The sequence below is a fragment of the Schistocerca gregaria genome, chromosome 7 (assembly GCF_023897955.1).
Source record: "Schistocerca gregaria isolate iqSchGreg1 chromosome 7, iqSchGreg1.2, whole genome shotgun sequence".
Lineage (NCBI taxonomy): Eukaryota > Metazoa > Arthropoda > Insecta > Orthoptera > Acrididae > Schistocerca > Schistocerca gregaria.
In genome coordinates, this window is record NC_064926.1 from 521613381 (window position 1) to 521636817 (window position 23437).

Genomic DNA, 23437 nt, shown 5'->3' on the forward strand with positions numbered 1-23437 from the left:
AGATCACGGAGTATGGCCAGAATTCTATGGCACCGAAGCAATGATGAACCGCTCATGGACAGCACCAAACTATGAACTGTGACATGTCGTAACTTGATTATCTATTCACAACTTTCATCATCAAATTTGCAAAAACAAAACTTATCACGAGCCAACCACAACATGTGTGTGTGAACTGTGTAACGAAGCCTGTGAACGATGTTACAGAGTACTGTGCAGTAAAAGAGTGAAATCTGTAAATAAATATGCAGAAATGTAGAATGTAAATGTAAATTGTTAAGCAAAGTAACTGTATATGGCTATTTGGCTGCAATTTTATTAAGTAAAAAATAATTTATTTGTGATCTGTGAAAGATGTCTTGACAATATTCTGCTACGGGTAGTCACTGAAGAAATCACGCATTGCTCTCTTTATAGCCAAACGCGTTTCATTCAACGTCTCTCTATCTGTAGCCCTATGCTTTGTTTTACACCTATTATGCAGTAATATCTGTTTCTTTATAAGTTTCTTACAGTGACTATACCATAGAGGTTTCCTCCCATTAGGAACTGTTCTACTGGGTACATCCAGTGCATGGTCAACTATTCTTTTAAACTCAAGCCAGAGTTCTTCTGCATGCTCCTCACCTGTGCTGAAAGTTTTAAGTTCCTCATTCAGATGTGAATTTATCATGAAATATGATAAGTTTTATGTTCACATTTGGTTCATTATAAATTGCATCCAGATCATCTCCTGTAAACTATTCTTAAAAACGTTTGTTCTAGAGTTAATTATTCTAAATGATTTCCACAAGGAGTATTCACAGCATAAGGCACTATGTTATTTAGACTAACTAACTGTACATTTGTTACTGGATAAACAGTCATTTTCTTGCTTTGAGCTTTATCAAAGAAAAAATTATCCGTTAAGGGTCTTACTGTCTTTATCCACCCATGTTGTAAAGTTCATTACTGAGATCAAATTGTAGGATCCAAAGAAGGTTTACAGATCCTTTTTTTTTTAATCAGAATCCTTTAGAAAATCTACACCGAAGTCATCACAGACTATTATCTGCTTGGTGCTGTCTGACAGATAGCACAGTAAGGAATCCAGATTTCTCAATAATATAGTTTATGGCTTGATATAATCTCTTAATCTGTTGTTCTTTTAAAGAGGAGATGCAGATATAGATATTTATGTTTGAGATGTGAATTACATGTTCATAATTTCAGTTTGGTCCTTTCATCAGTCTGCACCTTATTTTTTTCCCTATGTCTGAATAGCTGATTTAAACAGAAACAGAATTTGCTGAAAGAAATTGAGGGTAAGAGAAAAAATGATTGACAAACAGAATTCTGATCACAATTTTGCTTATAAACAATTTAGTCAGTTTTCATAATAAAGGTGACAGTTTGTCTGAAGATGGTTTGCAAATCGGGTTTGAATTGGTCGTCTTTATAGTGTGAACAGTTTGTGTGGTAACTACTGCTCCAGCATGAGTATTATGTGCATTTGGCCATTATAATAACTGATTACGTAAACTGTTTTCTTCTTCAGTGAAGCGTGCACCGATATGAAACTTCCTGCCAGTTTAAAACTGTACTGGAAAGTGCTCTACCAACTGAGCTACCCAAGCACAAATCATGACTCATCTTGTCAGATTTACTTGTGCCATTACCTCATCTACTACCTTCCAAACTTTACAGGGAAAAAATTCTTTCTGGAAACATCCCCCGGATTGTGGCTGATCCATGTCTCCACAGCATCCTTTCTTCCAGGAGTACTAGTCCCATAAGCTTCACATGAGAACTTCTGCGAAGTTTGGATGGCAGGAGAAGAAGTACTGGCGAAAGTGAAGCTGTGGGGATGGGTTGTGTGTTCTGCTTGGGTAGCTTAGTTGGTAGAGCACTTGCCCATGACAGTCCTGTTCCTGCACCCAGTTGTAATCTCCCAAGAAGTTTCATATCAGTGCACACTCCCATGCATTACGAAAAATTCATTCTGGAGAACAAACATTAGTGAAGACACTTGGCTAAAATACTTGTTACATTTGACTTTTATTAGCTCTATTCAAATACAGTCTTCATAGGTAAATTCAGTGACTAAGAATAATGAGTCTCACTCCATCACAAAATTAAGATAACAAACCACTATCTACTTAGGTTTGTACATATAATTACTGGGACTAACCGGAGTGTTCTTATTTTCACTAATTTGGAAGAGTAGGGTGACGATTGTTTCAGGATTATTCCATTGAATTAGCAGATCTCAAGTGCTGACTTAAATAGACAGTTCACGGTAAATACTAAAAATGAAATGATAATTAAATGGATACCCTAGCTGCAAACAGGCATTGATGTACTACATTAGGGACATGTTGAAAATGTGTGGCCCAATCGGGACTCGAACCCGGGATCTCCTGCTTACATGGCAGACGCTATATCCATCTGAGCCACCGAGGCACAGAGGATAGCGCGACTGCAGGGACTTATTCCTTGCACGCTCCCCTTGAGACCCACATTCCCAACATGCCCACACCACAACATTCGAGTGCACCTAATGTAGTGGTGTGGACATGTTGGGAATGTAGGCCTCACGGGGAGCGTGCAAGGGATAAGTCCCTGCAGTTGCGCTATCCTCTGTGCCCTCGGTGGCTCAGATGGATAGAGCGTCTGCCATGTAAGCAGGAGATCCCGGGTTCGAGTCCCGGTCGGGGCACACATTTTCAACATGTCCCTAACATAGTACATCAACGCCTGTTTGCAGCTAGGGTGTCCATTTAAGTATCATTTCATTTCTAGCAAAGCTGCATGGTCATCTACGGTAACTGTTCTTTTGGGAACAGATACTATCGTCATGTATAGTTAAAATATGGCTTCCCGGCCATTGACCTTCTTGTGCGAACGCCCACACTATGCCCGAACTCATACGGGACTTGGTAGATTAATCTGCCACGAGTAATGAGTATGATGGGCAAACATCTCTTAGGCGCACTCGAATGTAGTGGTGTGGACATGTTGGGAATGTGGGTCTCACAGGGAGCGTGCAAGGGATAAGTCCCTGCAGTTGCACTATCCTCTGTGACCTCGGTGGCTCAGATTGGCTTTTTAAGTGGAAAAAAAAACATTATTAAAAAAGGAAAAAATACAAAAAAAGGAAAAAAGAAGAAAAGGTAGACAGAGCGTCTGTCAAAAAACATAATAAAAAATAAAAAAAAAGACAATAAAAAGGATGGATAAATCGTCTGCCATGTAAGCAGGAGATCCCGGGTTCGAGTCCCGGTCGTGGCACACATTTTCAACATGTCCCTAATGTAGTACATCAACGCCTGTTTGCAGCTAGGGTGTCCATTTAATTATCATTTCATTTCTAACAAAGCTGCATGGTCATCTACGGTAACTGTTCTTTCGGGAACAGATACTATCGTCATGTATAGTTAAATACTAAAAATCCTTCGAATTATGAACTTTACACCTCCAAATAAGATACAGTTTCGTATTGTACAGTAGGGGACTGTCCATAAGACTGTGTCACACTGTAATATGTTAGGACCTACGGTTTGCAAAACCTGATAACGGTATATTACGTTGTGCTTAGCAGCAGAAGCTGGAAACCTAATAGTGGCAGAGAATGAACATACTGGCATATCTGTCTGGGTGACACATTAAGGCATGAGTGGAAACTTAAAACTGGCGAAAGACATAAAACAAGATCGCAAACACAACAAATGATTTTAGATTACCACTAACCTTAATTCAAAAGAACAGCCTTAAATTGTGCGAGTGCTCTGGTTGACTGTTTCTCTCAGCGGCCTGGCCTACATCATTAGGTGTTCTCCCTGGACTGCTCATCAAAAATGTTCAGTAATAAGGTGCAGTATTTAAGTCTAGTTCGAAATGCTGAACGATCGAGACGTTGCTGTTGTACTAAATGCACTATTTTGTTGCATGCACAAGAGAAAAAGAAGATGGATGGAAAGTTGGGCGTCAACAATGCCTGAATTTTGTTCTTAATGGAACATTTCTTAAAAAAAAAGTATTTTCTCGTAGCTGTAGGTTGCCGTTCTCTGTGTTAAGTCAGCAACAGTTCTTAAGAATCATTCTTTATTTTTCGTTCTGATCTTTCTTCTTACCGGTATTTCGGTGACCATTTTAGAAGGTGATAGGCTAGATAAACACAACAGCAAACAAAAAGAAGCCTAGTTCGAGACGTGGGCGAATGCTAATGATTTTGTCCATAATGTCCACAAAAACAACTCAGCTAGCACAATATTTTTCAAAAAGATTTTGATCTGTTCGTTCTTATTGCACAGCCTCTCGACTTACTCCTCAGTTTCAGTATAGTGCTAAATCCAGAAATATTGAGTCATGATACTGAACATCAAGGGGCCGCTCTATACAAACAATATGGCACCGTACTAAATATGGTTTAATAAGCAGAATTAAGACGAACTCTTCCTTCGACGGTACGAAAAAATGCACAATTTTATGTCGATGATCTGTTTTCAAGTACTTTAAAAATACTGCACAATCGTGCACACATAATCCGAAACAATATTAATACCAGTATGCCTACTTTTGATGAAAAACTACCGGTTAATCTTCTCCCTAAATTCTCTAATATGAGGCCCTTAGCTTCGGCATGTTCTGTATCGACAAACCGACTTTGGTATCGCTCTCCGAAAGGGGTCACTCAAATGGGGATACACAATTGGCATTTGACTGAAGTCAGTCGATTTAGTTGTGGTAACGAACTGATATGTAGCCTACCCTGAGGGCTACATTGGGTTGAAATGTGATACTTTGTTGGGAATTGGCGAAGCCAAGGAATATGAATGCCAAATAAAGGCTGTGGTAAGAGATTGGCCTGTAATGCTTAAGCGAGAGAGAGCTGTCACTTGATCGGAACGCCAGCCGAAGGCCATTATAGCGCCTTCAGTTTTATCGCTCGTCACTTTCAGCATGTCGCCGCGATTTTCTAGCGTCAACACACCTCACATCAGTAAAACACAAAACTCGATAGCAGTCGACAAATGTGCTGGAAATGTACACGTCATTTTGACTTAACTGCCAAATAAGCTTCTAATGAAACTAGCTTCTTCCTCACGCTTATCTGCAAATGGTAGGTCGGAATCGGTCGTTACTCTTTTGACCACAGAATAGCTTGCTACAGTAAAGGTAAAGCAATTTTCGATGTACGTACCTTGCAGTTACAGTTCGAAATAAGTGGTCCGTTTTCAGATCCCTCCTGACATATCCGACATACATCTTCATCTAGCGACTCACTACTCATAGTAGGCCCGTCATTTTCATTCTTTCAGGTTCCACTTTTTAACAATTTCATCTCACAAACGTTCTCTGGGGAAGTAGAAATTTGTTTCTGGTGGCTATCTAAGAACATTGCTGTTCATTTGTGCCGCTGTTTTCACGGGGAAGCGGGAGAAGTAAACAGGGAAGCGGGAGAAGTAAACAGAGATTACGGTAGATATTGCGGAACAGGAACTGCGACTGCGTAATCTAAGCACAGTTCAGTTGTTTTTGAATTCTCACACCGATACGCAAGTTATTAGATGTTAAATGACAAGACAATTAATGTCCATATTTATGTTATGATAACTACACATACGTAATTTGTAAACAGCATGCACTGCGCTTTAGTGAAACGATGACAAAGTGCCACTATCCATTCAGTTTACATTTACTGAAAAACACGACAATGCGAAGACGGTATTGCGTACTGACTTATGGTACCTATTTTTAACAACTCATGGCGCTGAACATCTACAAAGAAAATTACACAGACCTTTCCTTGACTTCAGACATCTTTTATTAAGTCCGAAATTACTTCAGAATGTTGTTAGCCGGCCGAGGTGACCGAGTAGTTCTAGGCGCTACAGTCTGGAACCGCGCGACCGCTATGGTCGCAGGTTCGAATCCTGCCTCGGGCATGGATGTGTGTGATGTCCTTAGGTTAGTTAGGTTTAAGTCGTTCTAAATTCTAGGAGACTGATGACCTCAGAAGTTAAGTCCCATAGTGCTCAGAGCCACTTAAAGCATTTTGCTGAATGTTGAACCATTGATACCATATACAACTTTAATGTAACCAAGAAATAGGACCAGGTCTGTCCGCCCCCGTTAGCTGATGAGTGGTCAGCGCGGCGGAATACCACGCCAAGAGGCCCGGGTTCGATTCCCGGCTGGGGCAGGAGATTTTCTCCGCTCAGGGACTGGGTGTTGTGTTGTCCCCATCATCATTTCATCCCAATCTCCGACGCGCAAGTCGCCCAATGTAGCGTCGAATGCAGTGAGTACTTGCCCACGGCGGCCGAACTTCCCCGAATGGGGGACTCCCGACCCACAATGCTGTATGCTCATTTCCATTTCCAAAACCAGGTCTTGTTGAGGGAATTTCTTCAGCACATGAAGCATATTTGTAACAAGAATAGGAGTGAATGCAGCTCTCTTCGATTGTAGTGTCAAATGTAAGAAACTTAAAACTAAATCCGTCTAATACATAACATTTGGGAAGATATGAAATCTCAGAAACTATTAGCACTATATGTACCAAGTTGCGTTTTATGTCATGTATTTATCCTATAAGCGATACAGACTACACAAGGCGCTTCAAGTTAAATTACATAATTAAATATTGTACAGTTGACAATTTCAATCACGGCTGTCACCTAGAACATAAAAAGCTCTCAGATGCACGCTAAGACCATCGCAAACAAATGAGCATAATCCAAGTAACAAAATCACAACTTAATTCGCAACAAGAATGTGTCATAAAAGAATATTGCATATTTGTTAACTGTTGCTACACAAGAATTCTATGACATAAGTTGACTGAGGGAAATCAGTAATCATAGAAAGCCAAGCTTCTATAAGCCTGCCGCCTGTGAACGAAAATAAAGACATTGATATTGGTAGCTGGCGTTGATACTTCACTGCTGCCGCGGTTGGACAAGTACGCGTCATTTTGACTTCACTGCCAAGTAAGCTTCTAGTGAAACTAGCTTTTTCCTTACGCTTTTCTGCAAATGACATGTCGGAAACGGCCGTTTCTCTTTTGATACTTCATGGCTGTCGCGGTTGGAGGAGTGTAGCAAATGAATTTCTTGCACGTGCGTTAGGGAGCTGTTATACTTGTATCTTAGCCCAATAATAGCTGTCATTCCCGGCTTGTGGCAGTTGACTTGGAAAGAACTGTAAGCCGAAATAAAGTGTGTCCCAGAAGCTACGGCGAAACTTTAATGTGTTTTAGCATCCAAATTAATTAAGATATTCACACCATGTTTGGCTTATGTACCACACTATGTTACAGAGTTTTTATTCCTGTCAGTAATTTTCTACATGTGCGCCTTTGGTGGCACACACAACATCCAGTCTATATTCAAGCTCTATAGACAGTCGACGCAACATGTCTGCATCAACTGTGGCAATGCCAGCGTGTAATATTTCTAGCTTATTCAGCCATCATATTAGGCTCCAGGAAGCTATTCCCAGGGCAGGGCGACCGTATTATTGTTACATTGGTAACAACTTCTGGTTTGGTTTTGGTCCATCCTGACGTGCAATTGCATTTCGAACTTACTTGACGGATCATTGTTATTACAGTGTGTATGTAAGTCTGATTTGGCACCATTCAGGTACACGCGGTCAATATCGATGCGAAAATCCTTTCTCAGAAGGTGAATCCATCTCACTTACCATAGCACACGCTTTAACGAATACTCTGTCATGGCCGGCCGTGGTGGTCTCGCTGTTAAGGCGCTCCGTCCGGAACCGTGCGACTGCTACGGTCGCAGGTTCGAATCCTGCCTCGGGCATGGATGTATGTTATGTCCTTAGGTTAGTTAGGTTTAAGTAGTTCTAAGTTCTAGGGGACTGATGACCACAGATGTTAAGTCCCATAGTGCTTAGAGCCATTTGAACCATTTTTACTGTGTCATGGATTACAAACGGACATTGGGAATTACCAGTTACATTGACATTAGGGAATTGATTTATGTAAGTTTCAAACTTGTTTAAAGAGATAACTTTATTGCTAATGAGGGCGTTTGCAGTTTTTCACTCCAGTCACTGTAATTTTCTAAAAGTTATCCACAGCTAGTGAAACAAGAGTTTCCTAGTATGAAAATAAACATGAAATTTCTTCTCTTATGTTACTGCAAACCGACAGTATGAGGTTTTTCGTAAGCTATTGAGCTCTTTGATTGCCTATTACTTGTTTAATGAGGCACTCTGTTTCAGAATTCTGTCGCAATAGCTACTGTGAGATGGGTTTGTGCAAATTGCACTGTGTTTTGGCAAAGGAAGTACAATTCAACCTGTCAACAAGAGAAATGTGGCCATTACTCATAAATGGTGATGCTTCTTCGAATGAGAAAATGTCAACAATTCACACATAAATAAATTGCCAATTATGTTAGAATTTTTATTGAATCCCCGTAACCCATCGTATTTTTAATATTGAACGACTGGAATGGATTTTATTCCTTCTCCTCATCTGAGCAGTATTAAAATAATGACGACCATTCCCTTCAGGTGGAATAATAGGCACATACCAGATGCTACTCACCTGCGGCTTGCCAAACTGACAATGTGTGATTCGCGAATAAAATAGGTGTTAGTGAGAAAAATAAACAATTGATATGTCGCACAACACAATGGTCAGTGCATTGTCAACAGCTGAGCATTATTTACACCATGTTTGGCTTACGTGACAGATTAACTCTCAAAGTTTAGTTTTTGTGTGTTCCAGTTTAGGAGTGAAGTATAATGGTAAGCGTTCAAGAAATGGCTGAGTGTGTGGAATGGTTTGTTCATGCTAAATCAGACACCCGGGTTCAAAGGAACTTTCAGATACGGTATAGGAAGCAACGTCATCCGTGGACGTCGATACGCCGGTGGTACAGGAAGTTTAAGCAGACAGGAAGCGTTGTTGTGAAGCATCGTAGTGGACGACTTGGGACAAGTGAAGCCGACGCAGAGGGCATACGGTTGGCTTTTCTATGTTCCTCGAAGAATTCTATTCGAAGGCATCGCAGGAGCTGCAAATCCCCAGAGAGGCCGTGCACCGGGTCCTTCGGAAACGTTTACAGATTTATCCATACCGATTGCCACTGTTGGACGCATCGAAATCGCGCGACGAGCCACTAAGTATGCAGTTCGCTATGGACGTTCTTCACTGTTTACAGGAGGATGGAAATTTTCTAAACAACCTACACTTTCTGACGAAGCGGAACCATATTCTGGTAAGGCAAACGAATGCAATGTTCGGATCTGGGGCACAATCAATCCACATACTGTGACGGAAGACGTACGTGACATCCCGAAAGCGAATGTGTGGTGCTCTTTGATGGTTGGTCGCACTGTGGTACGGTTTTTTTTTCTCAGAAAAACAGTTAACTGCAACAATTACCTTGATACGCTGGAGCTGCTTTTGTTACCACAACTGGCTGACCGTTGAGACACAGCCGCTTCGCAACAAGACGGTGCATCGCCACATTGGACTGTGCAACATGTCTTATTAGGCTAGGCCCAAATTGGGAAGCATATAGCAAGTGTGACGTGACACGACACTGTAGCGCGACACGCACGTGCCGCACGAGTCGCGCGGGTGCAGCGCACATTGCGACGCGTACACCGTACTTAGCACGCGCCGACTGGCGACTCTGCGCTGACTGACCCGAAGCGCGCGCAACCTGTTGTCTTACTCAAACGATTTTACAAGACCTATTCTCTGAAAATATATGTTTTTTGCCTTACGTGTAGCGTTATATGTCAGCTTCGTGACGAAGTGCCCATCACCTCGCTAATGACCATTCTTATTGTAATGTACACATTTTAGTAAGACACTACGCAAAACTCAAAAAGTTTGCAACTGATAGTTCCACGTTCTGTACTGATATGAAAAATCATGAATACATAACACTACACTATAATATTTACTACAAAACTTTATACTGTCTATTAATCTGATTAAAATTGGGCATAGGTTACCCTAGAAATTGTACTTTCATGCCCCACAAAAAATGTCAATTTTGATAAAGATGAAACACTGATAAAATTTGACTTTTATATTGACTTTAACTTTTGCTAGCCAAACCAATTTAGAACACTTCAGAATTCAAATGAATGATATTAACTTTTGCTGGCCAAACCAATTTAGAACACTTCAGAATTCAAATGAATCTGTTATGATCGCTGTATTAAAAAAAAATGATTACTGAATTTATTATTCATTCAAGATTTCCATTACTCTTTTCATATTATTTACTGCTTATTTAAATGCCTTTAAATCTGTCTCGAAATAATAAACTTCATTACTATATCAATACTAAAGTTATCTTTCGACTTCGTCAGACCTTGGCTATTCATTTACTGGTTCATTAACAAAACATTTCTTTAAACACCATTCTAATATTGCTAGTTCTGCAAATAATTATTATTAACACAATTTTTAATTATTATTTCGGGCCACTCGGATTGCACAACATTTGGAAAGGACCCTGTCTAGTTTAGTTGTGAGGACAATTAAATGATGGAAAAATTCTGGTAAAATTTAGGTTATTATTGTACTAAACAAACACAGTTCACTCTCTGATCCATACGAATACAGTATTAAAACTTTCAACCTGCTAGTATCGATGCGACGGTTGGCGGGCGGCAAGATGGCGAGACACAGAGCACACATACAACCACAGCTATGGCTCTTGACGTATCGGCACTTTAATTCTTCTTAGCGTCTCAATACTTTTCCATTTAGTGCCTATGGAATTTTGCCATGCTATGTGGGCTTTGGAACGGCATACCCGAGGCTCAGTGAAGCTACGTCTTCCAGGAGAGCCTCCTCGCTCCAGAAGATGTTGCTCAAACCATTGCCAAACTCCTACTGCTGAGCCCGTTGTCCCGTGCAGTCCCCGCGCGCATTTTCCCGCTCTCGCCTGCCATCCACCTTTTACAGCTCCCTGACAGGCCGGGTATTCACCCGAGGTTTTGCATTCTACATATCCTAACACACTGCCTACGCAGGGACCAGACGCACAGTCACAATTTTAAACACCTTACAACAGTTTCAACATTTGTTACATTTCAATTCTATTACAATATTACTTGACATTTGACAAAAACATTAATATTCACTTTGAAACTTATTTACAGTTTTCTTAACATAATGGCATGAAACAGAGAGAAATGAAATCAGAACATCAATTATACAAGTTTATCATAAAATCAGGTGAAAAAAATTACTTATGTGTACAATAGTACAGAGTCGTTGTTGTTACACGTTAAGTCAGTAAGAAGGTTTTGTAAGATCAACCCCGAAATGTGATGCAGGCAGGAGGCCTCAACTAGTATATACAGTTACATTCAAAGCACAGCAAATACCATGCTATGTTACAAGGGGACTTAAAGAGATAAGTTACACATTATTATGGCAGGCGAAGTAACTTCTATGTTACCTGCTTGGTGCTTTATACGTGTCATGCGGATGAGTGGTCTGGGGTTTGACAGAGATAAGTGGGAGCTGCCTGCCACACTGTATTTAATACTACGCCTTGAAGGCAAAATAACACTGTAAAACACACTGGCAATGAAAGATGACACACGCTGCTCTGTGCGCTAGCAGGTGCCGATCAATTACTCAAAATAAAATAATTATATCAAACTCCTTTCACGTTGGAAAATTCCTAATGACGGCATTTGTTTTACAAGGAAAAACAACGTCATAGCACAACCACAGCTTAGAAGTGTAGAGAGTGCTGAACATATTTTTTTATTATCGGATCGCCTCATCAGTTAGTTGCAGGGAAGAAAAGATAGTACCAATTTGATTTATATTCAACTAAAATACTTTATTACTCAATACAGTTACAAATTGTTGGGTACGAAATCAAGATTAATTGGCATACAGGTGCGCAAGAATTATTGAATCTGTTAGCAGTATAAGATTATTCAGGGCCGCTGATTACCTTTACTGTGGCAAACGCAGCTGAATTTCACGTGAAAGACAGCTGCAGGATAAATCAAACGACTCGTGTACGTCTGACCTAGGGCTATTGATACAATATCGATATATCGATGCTTTTACGAAAACTTTCGACATGTGCAGGGGACATTTCTTCGCCATTACATCGATGTACCGATGTCGAAACGGTAACATCGAGTGCACATATTTCATTTTATGAGATTTTTTTTCGCAGTTTTCCGTAAATATTTGAAACTGTTCTTTGAAATTTTAGTAGAACAAAATGTGAAGCAATCTTATTACTTTTCGAGCTTTCATCATGTCCAATCTTTCTCTCTGACTGTTAGCAAGTACAGGTGGTACAAAGAAGACTGGGGGGTGGCGGTGTGAATAGAATAACAAGATTTCCAATGCGCAGAAGCAGCACAAGACTTGTCTTACATAAAACAATTTTTAATGCAACTAGTGTGCTATTTCTTCACATCGGCATTCTTCAAAAACAGTTGCTGAAATTGATGAACAAAAATCTAAATACAAGACTGGTCTTTGTGGTGGGCAGAGACATGTTAAGAGAAACGCTCTCGGGACTACGAACAGAAACTGCAACGTTTAACGTCATCATGCAATTTTGACACTACAGCTGCTAGGTCGCTGGTGATTGCAGAAATGAAGAAACAGAGGAGCCTATATGAAATGTTCCAGTGAAATCCACCATGTGATGAAACAAATCGACGGACCCATCAGACATCTTTCACTGTGTCACTTAATACAGTTACCATTGTTAGCAAAGCCAAGCGTGAACATGCATCGTTTTCCTTTCAGTTCTTGCTCTAAGGAGGATAAGCAGGCTGCTAGCTGTAAGTAGGCTGTTTATGTTTTTATGCTGGTAACGCCACGTAGCGCTCTATATCCCTTTCAGAGCCGATACCCACAATTGTGTGGGTGCGGTTTATTTGCGTTGCAGCATCGTATTATTCCGCTATGCAGTTCAGTCGCACGTCACACGAGTGTGCAGGAATCGCTGTTTCGTATACAGCTCGATTTATATCGGTATCTCGTTACAGACGCGAGATATTGTGTCTTAATCTTTGGTAATTTTCAAGATGGCGGGTCGGAAGCATGTCTGTCGAGGTAAATGTTTATTGTGCTTTATTTATTGTGTTTTCACATTTGAAAAAATGTGTTTGAGATTCAGAAAGGTGTACAGAAGTAAATAAAAATATGTCCGCCACAATTATTTGAATACTTTCATATCTAGAATGACTGTAACATCCACACCCACAATTGTGAGTGTTGGGACTATTATACTGGCATATGGTCGTTTTCGGTCAATGTTTGTGGTTACGATTCTGAACAGATTACAGAATAGATAAGTCATTTTACTATTGTATTTACGCATTATTTTCACATTTCTTTTGTTTGTTCATTTTAGGGCTTACTGACGAGGAAATTCTAGCAATATTAGATGACTCTGAAGTGGAAGTCTCCAGTAGTGATGACGAATTGTTAGATACAACTTGGACTCTTCAACAATCAAACCTAGATTTGGAGAAAGCTTTGAATCTTCTGACGAGGAGGAAAATTGTAACAATGCTTCTGCAACAATACTACCAGTTGCTCCAGAAGTTCAGGACAATTTTGCCAGTCAACACAGTAGAAAGAATTCTAAAAGGAAAAAAAAAAACAGTGGAAACACATCGCCGTTTGTCCACTTGGAGAAAAAGACCATCCACCTCCAAAATTTTTTCGCACACAGAGAGTGAGGTAGGACAGGAAATTAAAACTCCAATGAGATATTTCAGCGAGCACTACTCAGAAGATATTTTTCAGTTAGCATCTGACTGCACTAAGAGTTACTACTTTTCGAAGAAAGGGAAGTTGCTTCATACAAATCATCAAGAGATAAAAAAGCTGTATGGCATGCATGTACTTATGGGATGAATTAGATATCGTCGCACATGTATGTACTGGCAGAAGTCATTGCGTATGCCAACTATTGCAGATTGTATGCCTAGAGACAGATTATTCACTCTCAGAACAGCACTGCATGTTGTGGATACTAACAACATTTCACATGAATCAGAAACTAATAGACTGTGGAAAGTACAACCTGCAATTAATGTTGTACGCAGTGCTTGGTTGAGCCTTCCACGCCTCTCTGAAAATGATTATTCCATTGATCAGCAAATGGTATCATTTCCTGGATGCTGCACATTGTCTCAGTATGTTCCAAACAAACCGCACCGTTTGGGAATTAAAAACTTCGTTTTGGCAACAACAAAAGGTTTAGTACTTGATTTTGAGTTTTATCAAGGTAAATCAACTCCTCTGCCAGATGTTGGCGTTAGTGTTGGGCCATCTGTAATACTTCGCCTTTCTCAAACATTACCACAAGGCGCAAGACTATATTTTGACAGATATTTTACAACTTTGCCATTATTGCAACAGTTACTTGACCTAGGGCTGGAAGGAACAGGAACCATAATGAAAAACAGAGTGAAACCTGTTCACCTGACAGAAGAAAAATGACTGAAGAGAGGAGATATGGAAGAATTCTGCAAGGACGATGATAAAATAGTCATTGTCCAGTGGAAAGATTCAAAAGCTGTGACCCTTGCCTCTACTTGTACAGGATGTGAACCTGTAAGTAATGTTGAGAGATGGAGTAAACCAGAAAAGAAGTACACCTTAGTGCCATGTCCTGCAGTCGTAGTGAAGTACAACCTGTGTATGGGAGGAGTGGACCTCTGTGATCAAATGATGGAGACCTACAGGACTTACTTGAAGACAACCGGCCACTCCGGCCCGAGGAGGCTCAAGTTGCTAACACGACATACATACCGACACAGTGTTGTTATTGCACTCGGTGGGGGGGGGGGGGGGGGATACACATGAAGATAACCTAATAAGTAATGACACTAAATGCAATCCAACGGATGAAATCAAAAGCCCTTACTGCCTTTTTCACAGGATCGTGATCCAGTATACATTTCAAATTACCTAATCATTAAAACAATATTTTTGATGCTAGTGAGACGTTTTGCTTGTCATAGACACAGACTTCAAAAGTTTTGATTCATTTACTTGATTTGGTTTGCGTCAATTCCTGGTTACAATACAAAGTTGAATGCGAAGCCAATAAAGTACAAACGAAAGACACTTTAGATCTTCTTGGATTCTGACAAGTGATGGGGAAGCGCTAAAATTTCTTCTTCTTCAGGACAGGAACATGAAAATGAATCCGATGAAGAGCCACCAAATAAAATGTACAAACCAGCAAACACACCATGTGATGAGAAGCGGCTAGACGTATGTCGTCACCGGCCAACTGTTGATGATTTGCCTTCAGCTCGTTGCTGCAGGCAAAAAATTGCAAGAAGAGGACAAGAACAAGATGCCTGAAGTGTAATATTTATGTGTTTGTCAAAAGACAGTAATTGCTTTCGTGAATATCACTGCAAGAAATGACGAATATGTAAGATAATCCCGACCCACACAATCGTGTGGGTTCAAACTTTGTATCAAAATTAAAAAATAAAATTTTCTAAGCAATTGGTCCACGATTCTATATATTTTTTAGTTACAAAAATGGATTTATTTCAAAATTTTCATTTCAAGTTTGGGTGGGGGTCTGAAAGGGATATGAAAATCACTGACTGTCCTGTGTGCAGTCTGTGGCTGGTTGGCATTGTTGAAATATTCTCTATTGTAGTGTTGGGCAGTTGGCTGTTAACAGCGCGTAGCGTTGCGCAGTTGGAGGTGCGCCGCCAGCAGTGGTGGATGTGGGGAGAGAGATGGCGGAGTTTTGAGAGCGGATGATCTGGACGTGTGTCCATCAGAGACAGTAAATTTGTAAGACTGGATGTCATGAACTGCTATATATATTATGACTTTTGAATATTATTAAGGTAAATACATTGTTTGTTCTCAAACAAAATGTTTCATTTGCTAACTATGCCTGTCAGTAGTTAATGCCTTCAGTAGTTAGAATCTTTTATTTAGCTGGCAGTATTGGCGCTCGCTGTATTGCAGCAGTTCGTGTAACGAAGATTTTTGTGATGTAAGTGAATCATGAAAGGTATAGGTTATTGTTAGTCAGGGTCATTCTTTTGTAGGGGTTATTAAAAGACAGATTGCGTTGCGCTAAAAGTATTGTGTGTCAGTTTAGTGTTGATGAGAATAAGTAAAGAGTGAAATGTCTGAGTACGTTCAGTTCTGATCAGCTGTTTTAAAGTCAAATAACGCAAGAGGTTTATCAGCACAGTAACTCATTAATTTTTTTTAAGGGGAGGTTTCATAGTTTGTTGATGTACAGAATATCTAATAATCAATCAATACTTAAATATGTAGCTCTAATAACCGGCAGTATATTTACAATGGGCAGCCGATTTTTCATAGGCCGGTAGGTCGATATTTTTTCCATCTGTATATCGGTACATTTCTTCGATATATCGAGAATCGATAATGATATTTCTTTTAAATATTGTTATATCGGATTCCCCATATTTTTAAAAATATTAACAGCACTACTCTGAGCAGCTCACAAACGCTACTAAACTGAGGAAGATTGATTCACAATTCTTGTAGTGAAATCTCTTTGATTAATAAGAGAGCAACTCCCTTTGCTGAATAATTATTTAAATTACGAGTTGCGGAGAGCATAAAGCAGCGAAAAGGCTAAATGCAGCACTTATTCAAAATATTCGCGCTGGAACAACGCCAAGCTTAAGCCGGGCGCCTCTGTATCTGCGTGTGCACTAACATGTCGCCCCGCAGCCGCGAACACCGGAAGCAAAGTGTTTAGACATCGAGTGTGTCGAACACCAAGTTCTGTTACGAAGAGAGGCTAATACGTAACGTCTCTTGCGTTCTGTTCCACTCCTAAACACTATGTCGTGGAGGAGAAGACTTGCAAGGCTTGCCACACTGACGTCGGATAATTTCTCTGTTCTCTTTGAAATACCGAGAAAATAATGCAGCATTTTCTCAATAGGCAGCTGTAGTTAATCTGTAAACTCGCTAGCGGTCGGCCCTGTGCAAGCTCTTGCCGTCATTGGCTGCAAATTTTTCTGGGCAAGGAGGCGGCTGTTTCCCCACGCAGTGCACGAAACACGCATACTCAAGCGGCCATTTCTAACTTCGCTCGGGGACTCACCAGGGCCTTCATTCCTTTTGGAAGCACACTTCGTATCTCCGGCTTAAGCCGCGTCCACATTTGCGCGCCATGAACGCCGAGCGGTGAGCGAGCAGCACGAACGCCACTCGCCTTTCGTTCGTTGGAATTGTGGGTTGCAACGAACCTCCGGCGATCCACAGGAAACCCACGAACATATAAGTATTCAGTTTTCAACCAAGCTGTAAACACGTCTACGCGACGGGAAAATCTCGGGATTATGGTGATGAGTGGTGCGGCATTATCGATGGCAAGTTTGTCGAAAAACAAAAAGAAACGTCTACTTTGGTGGCACGCTGAACTTTATAAAAAAAGAAATAACGCAGGACTTATGATGGATTTGAAGTCACAACAAATAAATGGTCAATATAAAAATTTCTGTCGAATGACACCTTCTGACTTTGAAAATCTGAAGCAGAAGATTGGACCGCATGTTTCGAAAGAGGACTAATTTCCGCAAGGCAATTTCCGCTCAAGACAGGTGGGCATCAATAATTGTTGTACATAATTTGTTTACTTTTTGTTTATAATTCGCTGTGTATTTGTCGTAAGATCCTGACCAAATAAGCAATGGTGGGCGTGGGTATAAAAAAATTGACTGATCTACTGTTTCTGTTTTCATGAAATAAAGGCAAATAAAATCAATATGATTAATTCTTCCAGATTAGCAGTAACACTTCGATTTCTTGCCACGGGAGATTCATTTACTAGCCTGCCGTGTACTTTCAGGATTTCTAAGCAATCTGTTGCACTAATAGTACCACAAGTCTGTGCAGCACTCATCCGTCAGATACAAGGATATATCAAGGTAACACATTAACACCGCTGTTTAACTCTTTCAATTTTGAAAGTTGTTTTATTTTTTAAATATTTTTATAAGTACAAAATTAAATGAATTTTTCACAAAATAATCAAAATCCATTAAACTAGAGTTATGTTACAGAAAATCCGAATTCTGTTCTGAAGTTATTGATGTAGCAGCAGATGGTTGAGAAGATATAGGTGTCAAGGAATCAGATGGCGATTGAACGGGAGCAGGTACTGGTTGCAAAGTGTGCAAAACGTATTGCTGAGAACGTGTGGGGTGATATACACTTTCTGGAGGGATTTGCCAGTTGCTGGAATGCTGAGCATTTCGAGCAGCCCAATCAAAAAACCTTTTATGGGTTTTCACAGTTATGTCAAACACGGCATGCTGTACCGATTTCTGCGTTTCAGGCGAATATTACTTAACTTTTGCAGCTACTTACGTAAAAAAGGTACCTGTTTCGTCGGACTTATTACACGGTTTTTTCTCCAATTTCTCTGCAGCAGTTTGTAAAATGTCAAACGCACTCCTCATCATTGAGTTGTTAGCATCACCTCGCTTACGCTTAGTAGGTCTGGCAGCAGATGTTGACCCTGTTGGCTCTTGTTGGATGTCTCTATAAATGTTGAGTCCTGACTCGATGTCATCTTCATTTCTAATAATCTCGTCCGTCTCGTGTAAATTACGATTAATAAGCAATAGTAACCAATATTAATTTGTATTACTGGTATTACCTGACTAACATAAAAATAGCAGCCTATTAAAAAACATTAAGTCGTGTCGTTCGCCTCATACCAATAACGTAGTAGTTTTCCAGTCACCAAAGCAATTATCAGTCCTGTTTTGCAAATATAATATATAAACTCACCCCCCCCCCCTCCATGGTAAAAGTAAGTTTAAGTATGATTTCTGCTTCAACTACCTACGACACCTACAGCTTGGAAGAAAGTAAGCAATATATTTGAAACACGCTGGAAGCTGCCTCACTGTGTTGGTGCTCTGGACGGAAAACATGTTGTTTTGTAAGCTCCAATGACCTCGGGTACAGAGTACTTCAATTATAAATCCAACTTCAGTATTGTGCTTTTTGCATTAGTGGACGGGAATTGTAACTTTGTGTTTGCTGACGTGGGATGCCAAGGAAGAATTTCGGATGGAGGAATTTTTCAACGAAGCAAACTACATGGTATGATGTTCCGGTAGCGGAACCTTTGCTAAGGCGTTCTATGCAAATACCTTATTTTTTGCAAGTGGTAGTATATTTGCTCTAAGTGAAAACCTCATGAAGCCATACTCTGGACACTTTGCCAAAGGAACTCCTCACAGAATTTTTATCATTTGAGTAGGGCCCGACGGATGGTTGAGAACGCCTTCGGTATATCAAGCTCAGTGTTTAGGGTTCTAAGAAAACCAATGCTTTTGGCACCTGAAAAAGCCGAGGTGATAGTGATGGCAGTCATTTTGTTATACTGTTGTCTAAGGACCCATTAGCCACATTTGTACACTCCTGCTGTCATTGACCACAAAGAGAACGGAGTTTTAATTGAAGGGTCATGGAGGGTCCAGGGAGAAGATAATACGACGTCTTTGTGACCACTGAGACATGTCCACCGACGATCCACAAATTATCGTCAAAAAATTAGAGATGAAATAGCAGATTATTGTTGAAAGAAGGATTCCTAGAATGGCAACACAAATATGCTTGAGTACATCATCATTTTCATGTCGTCGTAAGACCTTTTCTTGGTACGTCCCTACCCTCCAGAAGCTTGAAAGCTTCATAAGCAAAGCACCTGCTTATGAAAACGTCGTCTTTTCCTGAAATGAACAGTACTTATGATTGTTATTATAAAAGTTTGTATAATGTATGTAAATGCTGTTGTTGTGGTCTTCAGTCCTGAGACTGGTTTGATGCAGCTCTCCATGCTACTCTATCCTGTGCAAGCTTCTTCATCTCCCAGTACCTACTGCAACCTACATCCTACTGAATCTACTTAGTGTATTCATCTCTTGGTCTCCCTCTACGATTTTTACCCTCCACGCTGCCCTCCAGTACTAAATTGGTGATCCCTTGATGCCTCAGAACATGTCCTACCAACCGATCCCTTCTTCTGGTCAAGTTGTGCCACAAACTTCTCCCCAATCCTATTCAACACTTCTTCATTAGTTATGTGATCTACCCATCTAATCTTCAGCATTCTTCTGTAGCACCACATTTCGAAAGCTTCTATTCACTTCTTGTCCAAATGATTTATCGTCCATGTTTCACTTCCATACATGGATACACTCCATACAAATACTTTGAGAAACGTCTTCCTGACACTTCAATCTATACTCGATGTTAACAAATTTTTCTTCTTCAGAAACGCTTTCCTTGCCATTGCCAGTCTACATTTTATATCCTCTCTACGTCGACCATCATAGTTATTTTGCTCTCCTAATATCAAAACTCCTTTACTACCTTTAGTGTCTCAACTCCTAATCTAATTCCCTCAGCATCACCCGACTTAATTCGACTACATTCCATTATCCTCGTTTTGCTTTTGTTGATGTTCATCTTATATCCTCCTTTCAAGACACTGTCCATTCCGTTCAACTGCTCTTCCAGATCCTTTGCTGTCTCTGACAGAATTACAATGTCATCGACGAACCTAAAAGTTTTTATTTCTTCTGCATGGATTTTAATACCTACTCCGAAATTATGTTTTGTTTCCTTTACTGCTTGCTCAATATACAGATTGAATAACATCGGAGAGAGGCTACAACCCTGTCTCACTCCCTTCCCAACCACTGCTTCCGTTTCATGTCCCACGACTCTTAAAACTGCCATCTGGTTTCTGTACAAATTGTAAATAGCCTTGCTCACTAGAGGGTAGAGTTTTGTCAGGACTGGCTCTCCCAAGGCCGTGAGTAGTTCCAATGGAATGTTATCTACTCCGGGGGCCTTGTTTCGACTCAGGTCTTTCAGTGCTCTGTCAAACTCTTCACGCAGTATCGTATCTCCCATTTCATCTTCATCTACATCCTCTTCCATTTCCATAATATTGTCCTCAAGTACATCGCCCTTATATAGACCCTCTATATACTCCTTCCACCTTTCTGCTTTCCCTTCTTTGCTTTGAACTGGGTTTCCATCTGAGCTGTTGATGTTAATACAAGTGGTTCCCTTATCTCCAAAGGTCTCTTTAATTTTTCTGTAGGCAGCATCTATCTTACCCCTAGTGAGATAAGCCTCTATATCCTTACATTTGTCCTATACCCATCCCTGCTTAGCCATTTTGCACTTCCTGTCGATCTCATTTTTGAGACGTTTGTATTCCTTTTTGCCTGCTTCGTTTATTGCATTTTTATATTTTCTCCTTTCATCAATTAAATTCAATATTTCTTCTGTTACCCAAGGATTTCTACTAGCACTCGTCTTTTTACCTACTTGATCCTGTGCTGCCTTCACTACTTCATCCCTCAAAGCTACCCATTCTTCTTCTACTGTATTTCTTTCCCCCATTCCTGTCAATTGTTCCCTTATGCTCTCCCTGAAACTCTGTACAACCTCTGGTTTTTTCAGTTTATCCAGGTCCCATCTCCTTAAATTCCCACCTTCTTGCAGTTTCTTCAGTTTTAATCTACAGTTCATAACCAATAGATAGTGGTCAGAGTCCACATCTACCCCTGGAAATGTCTTACAATTTAAAACCTGGTTCCTAAATATCTGCCTTACCATTATATAATCTATCTGAAATCTGTCAGTATCTCCAGGCTTCTTCCATGTATACAACCCTCTTTTATGATTCTTGAACCAAGTGTTAGCTATGATTAAGTTGTGCTCTGTGCAAAATTCTACCAGTCGGCTTCCTCTTTTATTTCTTACCCCCAATCCATAGTCACCTACTACGTTTCCTTCTCTCCCTTTTCCTACTACCGAATTCTAGTCACCCATGACTATTAAATGTTCGTCTCCCTTCACTACCTGAATAATTTCTTTTATTTCATCATACATTTCTTCAATATCTTCGTCATCTGCAGAGCTAGTTGGCATATAAACTTGCACTACTTATTAGGGGTGGGCTTCGTGTCTATCTTGGCCACAATAATGCGTTCACTATGCTGTTTGTAGTAGCTTACCCGCATTCCTATTTTTTTATTCATTATTAAACCTACTCCTGCATTACCCCTATTTGACTTTGTATGTATAACCCTGTATTCGCCTGACCAAAAGTCTTGTTTCTCCTGCCACCGAATTTCACTAATTCCCACTATATCTAACTTTAACCTATCCAATTCCCTTTTTAAATTTTCTAACCTACCTGCCCGATAAAGGGATCTGACATTCCACGCTCCGATCAGTAGAACGCCGGTTTTCTTTCTCCTGATAACGACATCCTCTTGAGTAGTCCCCGCCCGGAGTTCCGAATGGGGGACTACTTTACCTCATGGTATATTAGCTTATTTGTTTGAGTTGTAAATATTTGTCATGTATTGTTGGTTTTCTGACATGTTCTACATCCTGGAGGACTTCCTCACTACGGATCAACTGGAATGTAAGAAAATCTAATCTAATCTAATCAATCCTTTTCATGACCATCTTTTTTCATAGCAGCCTTGTACTCGCAGTAGTCACTCCCAGTGTCCAGTGCATGCTTAATTACATTCTGACGTGAGAGACCAATCAGTGGAACGATACAATAGTGTGGGCTTGCCTAGATTCCCATACTTCCAGTCACAGTAGCCACTCACATTTCGCAGTACCAGCACAACAAGGCCGTTTTGGCTATTCTTACAAGGCCAGATCAGTCAGTCATCCAGACAGTTGCCCCTGCAACTACTGAAAAGGCTGCTGCCCCTCTTCAGGAACCACACGTTTGTCTGGCCTTTCAACAGATACCCCTCCGTTGTGGTTGTACCTACGGTACGGCCATCTGTATCGCTGAGGCACGCAAGTCTCCCCACCAACGGCAAGGTCCATGGTTCATGGGGGGAGGGGGGTATGTAAATAAATCACTTAAAAATGAAAATGAAGTTTATTATTTTATAATACCATTCACTTTCTTAATATATTTCTTTTCCCGAATACAAAAGTCTTCGAATAATAATAAATGACAGTAAGAAAGAATACAAAAAGCTCGTAAAGGTTTAGGATTAGTGCAAAACCTCTATAATAAAAAAATGTTTATCTTTAAATGCAAAAATTAGGCATTACAATACAGTCATTAAACCATCAATGTTATATGCCAGCGAAACCTTGGCACTAAACAGGAAAACTGATCTAGAAAATCTAAAGAAAGAAGAAAGAAAAATAATTAGAAAAATTTTGGGACCAAGATGGACCGAGAATGGATATAGTTTACAGAAAACATCAAAAATTGAAGAATATTCTAACATAGAGATAGACATGAGGAAAAGACGCCTTAAATTCTATGGCCACATAATGAGATTTCCTGAACACAGATTAACAAAAAGAATTGTAAAATACGTAGATTCTCTTGTTAATGGAGGAGAATGGATC

At 40.2% G+C, this 23437-nt stretch overlaps 1 non-coding gene across 1 annotated transcript; it reads left to right on the plus strand.

Annotated features, from left to right (window-relative positions):
* The first annotated feature begins 2623 nt into the window (after nucleotides 1–2623).
* Trnat-ugu (transfer RNA threonine (anticodon UGU)) lies at nucleotides 2624–2698 on the plus strand. The gene has a single exon. It is a non-coding gene; the product is annotated as a tRNA-Thr (tRNA).
* The last annotated feature ends 20739 nt before the right edge of the window (nucleotides 2699–23437 follow it).